The sequence below is a fragment of the Strongylocentrotus purpuratus genome, unplaced genomic scaffold (genome assembly GCF_000002235.5).
Source record: "Strongylocentrotus purpuratus isolate Spur 01 unplaced genomic scaffold, Spur_5.0 spur5_scaffold_13, whole genome shotgun sequence".
In the NCBI taxonomy this organism is placed as follows: Eukaryota; Metazoa; Echinodermata; class Echinoidea; order Camarodonta; family Strongylocentrotidae; genus Strongylocentrotus; species Strongylocentrotus purpuratus.
Window position 1 is genome coordinate 4284034 of NW_022145598.1, and position 8170 is coordinate 4292203.

Here is an 8170-nt window from a genome sequence, read left to right on the forward strand (position 1 = left end):
AAACATGAGTAATTGACTTTAAACACATTGTGAGAAATGCATGAAGAACCAATATGCATGTCATTTACATGTACATTGGGTTTAACCTTACTTACATAACATATAACTTACACAATCTATCTGTTCATAATTAAGTAGTTGGCCTGGTTCATAAAACTTAACCCTTTTCATCTCTTGTCTAAAATATATTAATAGTTTATTCCAGACAAGGTAGGCCAAGCATTGCAAGGATTAGTTGAAGCAAGTAATTTGATTTCAAGTGCTTATGACACATCCTTGCACAAATACAAACGATATCTTGCATACTTGTCAATGTGGGTTCAATGTGGGTGCATCATTATTTATCTAGACTGAACAGGAATATTTTTTCATGGTCATTTATTATATTACATTATTATTTTGTTTATCAACCGTAGCTATTAAAAACTAACATTAGTTTAAATATGACACCAATTGTGGTTTGTCAATATCAGTGAGGAGACAAGAGGACTGATGGGGTCTTGCTGCAGCACCCTCATTCAGAACATACTAAATAGTTTAATATGATTCAGTGAATTTGTTTCCCTTTTTTAAACTTAGAAGTTGAAATTGCATTTGTAATTGCATTGTAACTATTGAGAATATGATCTATGGGTGTTAGCAGCTATGGCCTATAAGACCGAGGACCCAAGAGACCGGCTACCTCTCAAGACCGGTCACCTCTCAAAACCGATGGGTCACAAGACCGACAGCCCACATGAATGACATGTCAGTCTCTTCGGTCTTATAATTACACTTTTTACATTTCGGGAAGGTTTACAAGACTTTCATTGTCGGTCTCATGGTCTGTCGGTCTAATAGCCTGTCAGTCTACTGAGGTGTCCACAGCTTACACATCTCTAATGTGTCATGGATGTCCCAATTTAAAAAGGATGTCCATCACAGCCATTGCTGTATGAATAATTGACGCCTAGCGGATGCTCACTGTGAAATTTGACAATAAATCATCCACAACCAGCTGAAATAACAAATATCCTGCAAGAAATACAAAAAAGATAGAGATAATTGGGTTTTAGAGAGTGGTGTTATCATACGGTCCCATTAGATTGTATTCATGTCTTGTGACTTGCACCGTCCTCTATCACTGTGAAATACTTTTGTGCCCAGTTCATCAGTTAAGAATGGTTCACACGCTACATGTACATGATACACCCCTTTTAAAAAAAAAACTGCCGCAGGAAAATTACAACTGCTTTCCTTGAAAATAAATGGCAAGTACACTTAACAGTTTAAAAAAATGTGTGCAACAAAGGGCCCCTTTACTGTGTTTTTGGTAGGTCATACAGAAATGAATATTGATTCCAGTTTATTTTGCTGCAGCAATACGTTTCTTATGCAGTTGACCACGGTATACATACATGTACTGTGCGTGTGAACAAGGCTCCAGGGTGTGTCCACACTCCATTCAATGCTCATTCCCTTGAGCTTTTGAAGTTTATTCCGTTATTGTCTGTGATACAGTTCAAGCGAGGGTTTGTTTGTGTTTGAGAATGAAAAGGAAATATATTTGATTGATTGTGATTTTTGATTAATTTTAATCTCCAATGAAAATGTTTTGAGATCAGAACCATAAATATTGTTATAACCAGCCTTCTATGTCATCTGGGATATTGAATCAGTACGATTGACAACAGTTATAAGGTTTGACATACGTATAGCCTTCATTGCTGAGATAATATTTTTAGTCTACAAGAACAGATGCTGTATATGGCTTTGAAAAAGAAAAGGGCCTAGCCCTATTTAGCTTGAAAACGGTTGAGTTTGAACTATCATATTGCTTTCATATTAAAGGGGAAGTCCATCCTGATATCAAGTTAGTTTAAATAGAAAGAGAAAATGAGAGGTATGAAGTGAGTCTGGATGGACTGGGCTTTCTTCTTTCTTTCTCTCTTTCTAACCCTAATATGAAAGGGGTAATATTTTGGTCAGTTGGGAATTGGTTTGGAAGTTTGGCAGTGTGACTGAGTACCAAAGTGTACCTTAGTCCAAAATATGGGCTATGTTTAATAAAACTTGATATCAATAACAAGTTATAATGATTGTTATCAGCTACTGGAATGTTGGCATCTGATTGGCTGAGAGCGAATTTGTCATAGAAATGTATTATTGTTATTATTTAATGTTATGAATGAGGGCCCTGGCTGATTTAATTTCTTTACAATCTTCACCAATGTAACACGATGTTCCTCTATGCTGCAAGCCAAAGATTTTGCATGATCCCAAAAATTAAATGCGCGGTGTAGAGGCTGGGCGTACCATCGATACGCATGGATTCATGGATCACGCCATCTTCGGCTTGCATCAGTTAGGGGATGGGAGAGATCGTGAAACAAATAAATACCGTTCAGATTATGGACTAAGTGTACCTATGCATGATATATAGTACTTTGCTCCTGTAGTAGCTGTGGAAATGTCGAAGTAGGCCTAAGTGACAAAATGTAAATGCACTTATAACATTGTTCACTCGATTATAATGTCTTTTGCTGTGTTTATTCAGATTGAATAACTGTACATACACAAATCTGTTATGTATTTAACCTTCAAATTTAATCCAAATCTATATATATTTCCTCCAGCATATTTGTGTCATTTAATGTCACTTACACAAGGTCTCGTTCACAGATCCACATTCCGGTACTTTGATTTATGACACTGTCGTTTCCAGTTATTTATTTTTCTTACAGTAACAGCAAATAAGATTAAAAACCCTTTATTTTCTCAGCTCTTCAAACAAATTCATGTTTTCATTTGTCTCTTTCTTCCCCTCCGCTACAGATGAAAGGGACAAAATTCAAAAGAAGACCTTCACTAAATGGGTCAACAAACATCTGAAAAAGGTAAGTCGATTCTTCGCTTGTTTCTTCCACTCGAGGGAGACTATTCTCTGCCTCTCAAGTTTAATGTGGCCCTCGGGAGCCTGAGGATATCAATGTTTTATGTTTTCTTTGTCAACCCTTCCAATGTGTGTATAAAAACCCAACCCTCTTTTTGACGTTTGCCGAAAGGAAGGGAGTGATGATCTTTCTATGGCTTCACAAAGAGAGGTGTGCGTGGGATGATTCTCGTTTTCATGATAGAAATTGAGCAGTTCACCAAGATGATAAGGTCTTTAACTGTTATCAATCTTCTACAACCTGAAGTGGTTGTTAAATTTTACAGGTGATCTACAGATGCAATATATATGTTGTATGGGTATCCTTGTGGTTAACCTATTGCCTATAGGAACTGGATGGCTTCTGTTTTAAAGGCATCGTTTAACAATGTTAAATCTGAGATGCACGGCCTTACGTGCTACCAGCGTTAGTGACATGGTGTCATATTGAAGCCCTAAAAAAAATTGCGCTTCAAAATGATTCAAGAAGTGCCTCAAAAAGTAAAAATCTTTGAGTGACCGGTTACCATACTCGTTTTCCCCAATAGACTGTAGTGTTATGAAAACCCTTTGGCAAACACAAAATTTGGTTTCGATTTCCAATCATAAATGTCTTGATAATAATCAGACAGGCGATCGGCTTGTAAAAGTCATAGAGTTCCTGACTGACCTAAAGGTTTATTATTATCATTGCAGCATGACCTAAATCCAGGATTTTGTTTCAGAATCTGAGACAAAGTTACCGGATCCTTTTAATAAAGCCTATGGGAGTAATATAATCCAATCTAGGACTACATTAATCATAAAGACGCGAATTGGCAGACAGAAGTCTGCCCATTCTCATCTGAGGAAGACGTCTGAATTCAATTTTCCTTTTGGATGTGATAAAAGAACTTTAAACTCATTATCTAGTAGTCAATGGGTGAATTGAAGCAACCTTGAAAAACTCTTCCCCTTATAGTGGTAGCCTCATCAATCCAGTAGGCAGAAGTAACTGATCATAATTTACCAAAGTTATGAAATAATAATAATCACATTCAAATACTTACTTGATACTACATGTACATATATTTCTACGTGCTTTACGCGTTGATTGTTGGTAGTTGATAGTGATAGTGATAGCAATGGACAAAATTGGCTTTATAGTACTGTTTGGAATGATTATCTGTGTTTCTTCTGATAACTGTTAGATTACAAAATCAACAATTGTCTTCATCAGCATAATAATAGTTTCTTAAGTATATATATAATCTCCAAGCTACTGCTGCTGGTTCTCGTTAAATCTCTGTCACGTTGTAACTTCGAGATTCAACCATACATGTATTTGAAACAGAGCCATTAATTTAGGCAAATGTTGATCTGTGTTATTTGCCAAGCCAGATAAGGAAGTTTGGTATCTTGGGTTCAAGGAATTTCATGTTCAGCATTAAAACACTTATTGATTATTGAGGAAAAAAACATAACACCACCTCTTAGGAATGAGCAAATATGTTTGCTTTTAGTTGGATAAAGTCGGTAGTGATAGCAAATAGACAAAATTTGCTTCATAATAGTGTTTGGAATTATTATCTGTGTTTCTTCTGATAAAGGTTAGACTACAAAATCAATGATTGTTAGTCTTTATCAGTATAATTATAGTCTCTTAAGCATATATACTGTATACTATGTAATTTCAACTTCAATTCATTTTCAATTTATTTTAATTTATTTCCATTTTCAATAAAAACAATACAAAGATATATACAATAGTAAGCATTTGCAATAATAAAAAAAAAAAATCAATCAAAAATAAGGGGGGGGGGTGGAGGCCAAATGACTTTGTGGAGGTCAAATTGGTCATACATGTAGTTTAATATTTAATTCATATGAGGGCCAGCTTCTGAATGTACACCCAGACAACTATATTCCCCTTTCACATGTGTAATGCACTTTCAAATAATTAGTGAGTTACTTCTGTCTGTTTAGATCCAGAGGGCATAAACTCCTATCATTTTACACAGAGTGAATGCTTTTCTGGCTCCAAACAGAAGCTAACAGAAGCTATTATCTCGAGACTCATGAGTGATATGCTTTGTGGATATTGTTGGCTGTCCGCAAGAAGGTCGTAAGAACTACATGTATGTGCATGTATTGTCAATGGCAGTGATGGCCTTCTCCCAGACAGCCTGTGTGTTTGATGTTACTTTAATTAGTTGAAAGTGGTCTCGGGAGGAATGATATAAATATTTGATGGAATAATTTCATGAATTGACCAAGACATCATCAAACAATCCTGCCTCTCCATATCCATATCAACTTATTCAAACACAATTAGACGCTTCTCCATTAGGCCTAGCAAGCTCTGGCTTGAGCTTAAGATAAAAGACTGATCAATGCTTCTCAAGAAGATATTGGCATCAATACCTCTGTCATGCTGCCAGACCATCTCCAAAACAGCTCTAAACTGACCAATTCTTGTTGTGTTTTTGTTATTTAAATTTGGTCAAGCATCTATCTGATCAGTGTGACTTAGTACATTGTACATACAGTTTCCAGTTTTCATAAGTCTGTCCAGGGACTGTAATGGCTCAGGAATGTAGCTCAAGATAAAGGATAGTGAGTCTTCACCGGTTAATTAGCTGGCTATTTGATGAATTGTGGATTATTTTATAAACATGTAGTTTGAATGGGATAATAACACAAAGGTGAAATAACCTCCTCTCTCTAAGTTTCCTGCACATTTAGTTTCATCTCGTTGTGATTGGGCTCATTTTCCATATAATCAGAATGACAGGCTAATGAAGAATGGTGTATCATGTCTTGGGGAGACACTAGGGCTGCTGTCTTGGTTGCTATGGGAACCAGTATAAACACTTTCATGGTTCATGGATTCGCTGGGTTGGGTTCCATCTTGTATTTCCCTGTTTTCTTCATTCCTGTGCAACAATAATGGACTGGATTGTTTGAAGTCGGCACTATGTATTCCCGATTTATCAAAAAATTGAAGCAAACCTGTATCTAAAAAAAAGGATTCTGTTAAAATGCGGTGCATTCCAGTTGTATAGTCTTTATATTTCCAAAGAGTCTTTATCGTGCTAGTTTCTGTATTTTTGCTTTAGATGTAAATTGCAACACATTCAGTAATGTTGAAACATAAGTTGGAATGATGGAAATTGTATGTTTCTGATTAGTGATTAGAGCGGGGGTATATTCACCACTGTACAACCTGTACATGTTCATCAATTGATTTCTGTTAATGATTCTGATTTTGTTAATCAGAGCATAGCTTTTCTGCTTTTGAATCAAATATCTAATTGCTTGAATGAATTCAGTGTTAACACAGCAGAACGTAATTCATGCCACTTTGGCGCCCTATCCAGTCCTCAAATCAATCACAAGTTTGCATCCCCTATCTCTTTAATATTTACATTATTGATATCAATCGCAAATAACTTGCAATTAATATCAACTCTTTATGCGACAGGCCCTTTCCAACTTAAGGTATTCCTGCTGGAGATACACTCATTCACATTAGTGCGAACATAGCAGAATCATATTTCAGAATGTATACTTAAGTTATATACATATCTGGATGTGCAGTGTGAACATAGCAGAATCGTATTTCAGAATGTATACTTAAGTTATATATATCTGGATGTGCAGTGTGAACATAGCAGAATCATATTCGGAATGTATACTTAAGCTACATACATATCTGGATGTGCAGTGTGAACATAGCAGAATCGTATTTCAGAATGTATACTTAAGTTATATACATATCTGGATGTGCAGTGTGAACATAGCAGAATCGTATTTCAGAATGTATACTTAAGTTATATATATCTGGATGTGCAGTGTGAACATAGCAGAATCGTATTTCAGAATGTATACTTAAGTTATATATATCTGGATGTGCAGTGTGAACATAGCAGAATCATATTCGGAATGTATACTTAAGCTACATATATATCTGGATGTGCAGTGTGAACATAGCAGAATCGTATTTCAGAATGTATTTCAGAATGTAAATCTTTGTTCAGATTGCTTGTTTTATATTGAACTAATTAATTTGCTTATGATGTTGTAAAAATTGTTCCTTTGTATAATGTTGTATCCAAGTATTACCGTCACCTTTTCCTTTTTAAAGGAATTGGAGCACATTCTGTACACTTGTTTTGAAAGTGTACTTTATTAGTTTGGATACAAATGGAAAATATTTTTAAAATATGTCTGTGTTTATAATGTATGAGACAATGTACTACATGTATGTTTATACTGTAAGAACAATTGTGTTCCTATTCATCATTTTGTATAATTATGAAGATCTGAATAAAGGCAAAAAAGCTTTTAAAAAAAATAAAAAAAATACTTGAGTTATATATATCTAGATGTGCAGTGTGAACATAGCAGAATCGTATTTCATAATGTATACTTAAGTTATATATATATATCTGGATATGCAGTGTGAACAAAGTATAATTATGTTTCCCTCACACACCATAGCACCTGAAGGTTTTATTATTCTTATTCTCATGAACCAAGGTGAAACCTATTTTTAAAAAAAATTCAAGCTGTAGCACCTGCAGATCATTTCCGGTTTTTTAGTGCTGCTGAACACACCCAGTTCACTTCAGAGAGGGAACTGGGTCAAAGCGAACATGAAACCAAAGAGATTAGCCCAGAAATCATGAATGAAATAAGATCGTATTGAATGGGAAATTCCTGCAAATTGCTTGCCAACTTTTAATGATTATAAACATATCAAGTGATAGCCTCTCAAAAGTAGCCACATGATAGCGAGGTTTAAAGGGTGTGTTGTTCCATGAGAAAATTGCAATGAATTAAGTAGAAATAATAGATTTCTGTACATGTGCATGATCTGCTCTAATTGTGCGCAAATTTATTTCTCCCTTCTGGTGACTTTGACAAAATTGTACAAATTTCGACTTACGAACCTTGGTTGTTAAAAGTTTTAATCTGCGTTTAAAACATGAATAAAAAGAAAGTACATATATCAACCTAAGTATTTTAAGAGTTGAAAAGTCTTACATTTATCTTAGCTTTAGGCCTTTGTGAATTAGTGAATGAGTATTTTTCGAACATGTTTCTACTCTTCTTTTTTCCTTCTTCCTCTTTATTTCTTCTCTTTTCCTTCTTCCTCTTTATTTCTTCTCTTTTATATTCATTCTATCTTTCTTCAATTGTCCAAATTTCTTTGTTGAATACATATATTTTCTCCTTTTCTTCTCTATTGTGATTCATGTGCACTTATGATATAGT

At 35.0% G+C, this 8170-nt stretch overlaps 1 long non-coding RNA gene across 2 annotated transcripts in view; it reads left to right on the forward strand.

The window, feature by feature from the left end:
* Positions 1-3419, forward strand: part of LOC115922950 — a 54886-nt gene extending 51467 nt beyond the window's left edge. For both annotated transcript variants that reach the window (XR_004063690.1, XR_004063689.1), the window contains exon 3: positions 2815-3419. This is a non-coding gene — a long non-coding RNA (uncharacterized LOC115922950). The remainder of the gene's footprint in view (positions 1-2814) is intronic.
* The last annotated feature ends 4751 nt before the right edge of the window (positions 3420-8170 follow it).